The sequence below is a fragment of the Dreissena polymorpha genome, chromosome 11, assembly GCF_020536995.1.
Source record: "Dreissena polymorpha isolate Duluth1 chromosome 11, UMN_Dpol_1.0, whole genome shotgun sequence".
NCBI classification, from domain to species: Eukaryota; Metazoa; Mollusca; class Bivalvia; order Myida; family Dreissenidae; genus Dreissena; species Dreissena polymorpha.
Window position 1 is genome coordinate 5,957,443 of NC_068365.1, and position 4,856 is coordinate 5,962,298.

The window sequence follows — 4,856 nt, forward strand, 5'->3', positions numbered from 1 at the left end:
ACATTTACATACTTTTTTAATTTAAACAGTTTTCTCTAAAGAGCTATAAAAATTGATCCTTACCTATGTTACACAGAATAAATGTGTGTAACTACATTGATTTTACTACATCAAAAGTTATATATAGGTAAAGGAATTTGTTATTCCCTCTATTTATTCAAACTTTGCTCTGTTTTTCTTTGCAGCCGATCAAGATGTGACAAAGTTGTACCACCAACTTGGCAATCGCCACGTCGGTCCTGCATTAATAACGTATCGGGAAATTCCAGTGCTGATTGTAAGTTCAACAAATGCTTGTATCAGACGTTTCACAACAGCGCAGTTAATGAATCATGACATTATAATGTACACAGAAAGAACCCCGTTGCACTCAACAAAGTGTTTTGGCCCTGACTTATTCTCACGGTTACTCTTTTACAACCAACAAATAATACAAATAACATAATTACTTAGTTATATATTATAATAATTATCATCGTTGAAATATTCACACATTTTTTTCGTCATGCACAGGCGCTATTGGCCATAATAGTATTGTAAAACAATCACGCTTTCGAGAAAACTGAGTTTAATGCATGTGCGTTAAGTGTCGTCACAGATTAGCCTGTGTCATCGTCACGGCTTATCAGGGTCGACACTATCCGATAACACTGGCAGTTCGTTAATAATAATAATTTTTAAACACAAATTCCATTAAAGCGGTCAAATTTTGCCCTGAATAGCATGTGCGCGGGCTGCACAGGCTAATCTGGAACGACATTCTACGCAGATTAGCACCATTTTTTCCGCAGCGCGGCTCAATTAACAACGAACACGCAATTGGTATACAGTACTCACAATTGCTCTAAACGATGGAGGGGTCTAAATGCATTAACATCAATCCGTCGTATATTGTTCTTGAATAAATACCTGAAATACAAATCAGTTCATTCAACCATTCGGTTATCGTAAACTACAAAACAACGCAGATACCTTATTATATGTCGCCGGTCAAATCTGTAAGAATCAGAATGTTCCGTCTAGAGAGCAATGGTTATCAACCTCCCAGATCGCCGATGACATTTGACAGCAGAGAGAATGATATTCCAATTATCTCGAAGCATGCAATCGGATACCATGGAGAAATTACTCTGGTAATTACAAGCGGCATTATTAGTGGTTCATGTCTTTGGTAATCTGCACGAATCACATTCATCAAAGACTCGAACTGCCCGGTCTGACTCATCCGAGACACGCAAGGCCCGGTTTGACTCATCCGATACTCGCAAAGTCCGGTTTGACTCGCAAGGCCCGGTTTGACTCACAAAGCCCGGTTTGACTCATTCTAGACTCGCAAAGCCCGGTTTTCATCGCATTGGCCCGGTTTGAATATCCTAGACTCGCAAGGCCCAGAATACTCATCCGAGACTCGCAAGGCTCGTTTTGACACACGGGGAATCATACTTTTACAAACACAGTAAACCGTCTGGTAAAACGATGGAGGCATTATTGCATTGTTCAGGGACCTATACAAACAAAGTTTGTTTGCATAGGTCCCTGCATTATTTAAATCATTAAACATACTATAAAATTAAGATTTTAGTTATGGAGTTTCGTTGACAATATTTTATCTCATAACTGCGAACGTGAGATCGTATTAAGAACCCGGTGTACGACATATTGTAATACACTTATACATATATTGTCAAAATGTCGTGCCATCAATAACAAAACTTGTTAGTTTTCTAAAAAAAGTAAGTATAAATAATATCAACATTAACCTAAGTATATTAAATAGATTATACAATTTCTATTACACAGCGTTATTTATACATGTATTTCAGTCGCGTTCTGAGAAAACTGGACATAATTCATGGCGTAAAGTGTCGTCCCAGATTAGCCTGTCGGTCCGCACAGGCTATCAGGGACGACACTTTCCGCTTTAATGGTATTTTTAGTTTCAAGGAAGTCCCTGCTTACCGAAATCAAGTTAAGACGTCGGCCCTGATTAGCTTGTGCGGACTGCACAAGCTAATCTGGGATGACACTTTACGCAATGCATTGAGCCCAGTTTTCAGAACGCGAATCATTTGATTTGAACCTTACAAAAGACTTACAGATATCTGAGGTCCCGTACGCCTTCAAACGCACCGTCGTCTATGGATTCTAGAACGTTGTTGTTTAACAACCTGGAAACAAACAGCAAAGTCAACTAAAGTAATCATATATAGTTTTAAACTATTAGTTTGATATCGATTGTTTCGAACCCCCCGGGCTTACTGAAACAGGTGAACTATAATATTAATAATAATAATAATAATAATAATAATAATAATAATAATAATAATAATAATAATATAATAATTAAAAAAAATAAAAAAAAAAATAATAATCTCTTTATTTTCTGAAGGTAACTCATTAAGACAACACATTGATACAAAGTTATGCAAACAGTTAAACAATGGCAATCTTATTTTCAATGAGGCCTTCAAACAACTATGGTATGTATAATGCATTTCTGTAGGACTTTGACGGACATAAAGTACTGTAACAGTGTAATAGAAGTGTTATCAAAAGCAAGCCTATTACATGACTTCTCTTATTTGATTTATTTCTCTTTTAATATTGAAATGATCATAAGGAACACACTTTTATTAACAGAAAGTATTTAATAATATAAAGTTATTGTTCATTACATTTTCCCATATGCACACACTCTAACGCACGCACGCAAACTTACACACACGCAACACACTCATATACAAATACCCATACAAATACCATATCTTAATTAACACGTCCAATAACAATAACAAGACGTTAACAAGAACAGCCGCGTACATTATTTTACATAGACAGAGTTTAACAACTTTAAATACATTATTCTTGAAATAGTTTACGATTGACAGAAAGTGGCCGATATACACAAATATTATAATTACAGAAAACAATAGTCATGACCAGTGTTCACTGAACTGAAGTGATCATGGATAATTGAAACTTTTATTTTAGCTCGATTGCATCGAAAGCCTAAGGCTTTTGAAACGCTCTTCATTCCATTCCTGGGTAGAACCAGTACTTGGAGTCTATTGTAGATATCTCAAGAACGCTACAACCCTGGGGTCGAAAGCAATGACCTCCCGGTCGCTAGGGGCGGACTCGATATCCATAACGCAACGGCGACATGTCTATATAATACTCATCTATAATATATACTGCTGTGTGACAAGTAATCATTAACATAAAAAGCACTTAACAAAATAGTTTAAGAAGTCGAATGGTTTGAATATGAAACTGTTTATAAGTATTAACCCTTTGCATGCTGGGAAATTTGTCGTCTGCTAAATGTCTTCTGCTGAATTTCTAAAATTAGCATTTTCTTCGATTGTTTCAAAAGAACACGGTCAGAATAGCAAACAGTTTGGATCCTGATGAGGACTCACGTTCTGTGGCGTCTCATCTGGATCCAAACTGTTTGCAAAGGCCTTCAAATCCGGTTCCCGCACTGAAAGGGGTTAGATAGACTTCCAGTTGCTATAATCAAAAAAAACACGTGTGAACAGACAGAAAACTTCACAGTTTTATCGATAAACATCATTCTTACCAGATAGCACTGGCATTCGCGCATAAGAGCCGGCTGTCGTAAGACATAGACAGAAAACAAAGAAAAGTTATTCCGCAGATGCAAACAGACAATAGAGCCGCGTTCTTGGAAACTGGGCTTTAATGCATGTGCGTAAAGGGTCGTTCCAGGTTAGCATGTGCAGTCCACACAAGTCATCATGGGCGGTACTTATTTCTTAGAAAGCATTTTCTTCTAAAAGAGCCTGTCTTTAACGTAAATTTCCATGAAAGCGGAAAGTGTCGTCCCTGATTAGCCGGTGCGGTCTACACACGCTAATATGGGACGACATTTTCCGCATATTCATTGAGTCCCATTCTCCCAGTGCGCGACTGTATACATGAACAGCAGGGTGCAATGCACCGCACGTGGAAGCACGTGGCCTACAGGTACTCACAGCGTGTCAAGTAGAGGAGCGTCTCGGAACGCCGCCCTGGGAATGTTGCGTATCACGTTGACCGCAGGTCCCTGAAAGATCAACAAACAGATCTACGTGATTACAGAGTCAAACAAGAAAGGAAAACACGTGCCAAAGGTTCCCAGTGTGTATTCTAAAAAACGTTTCATGATTAAAATGCGCAAGAGATTAAATCATGAAAGATCATTGAAAAGATGTTAATATTGATAGCTTTGATATCCTCATATCATAATCATCAATAACAGGACGAGGTTGCCGTGTATGCTGATGATGATAAATGTTCGTGGTGTTATTAATGAGTTGAAGTTGATAAAGATGATGCAGATCATAATTCCTATAATTATTAGCATGATGATGAAAAAGGTTATGATCAGAATGATAGCATAGCGCGGAGATGATTGATGATGATGATGATGATGATGATGATGATGATGATGATGATGATGATGATGATGATGATGATGATGATGATGATGATGATGATATGATGATGATGATGATTGATAGAAATATTACGAAGAGAGCGAAATGAAGAGGATTAGACAGTTGATGAAGGTATGGCGACTATTTATATGTAATGATACAGTATTAATTGAGCCTCGCTCTGGGAAAACCTGGGCTTAAAGCAATTTTATCAAAGATTAGCCTGTGCAGTCAGTTTAAGCCTACACTTGATTGTCGTTTAGAAGATAGGTCCGTTAAACGAAACAAATCCATAAGCGAAACACTTAACTCAAATACTGAAGCGCAATTGTCCAGGACGCGTCTCAATCATTGTGATAACGTCAAGCGTTTGAAACAAACATTGATTGGTTTTCTGAAGCCAAAGAAAACAAC

General features: G+C 37.6%; 1 long non-coding RNA gene across 1 annotated transcript; it reads right to left on the bottom strand.

Moving 5' to 3' along the window:
- Positions 1–795: 795 nt before the first annotated feature.
- Positions 796–4,059, bottom strand: LOC127849518 (uncharacterized). The gene is made up of 3 exons (XR_008034889.1): positions 3,999–4,059; positions 2,097–2,168; positions 796–909 (listed from the first exon to the last, which is right to left on the bottom strand). It is a non-coding gene; the product is annotated as an uncharacterized LOC127849518 (long non-coding RNA).
- Positions 4,060–4,856: the final 797 nt, after the last annotated feature.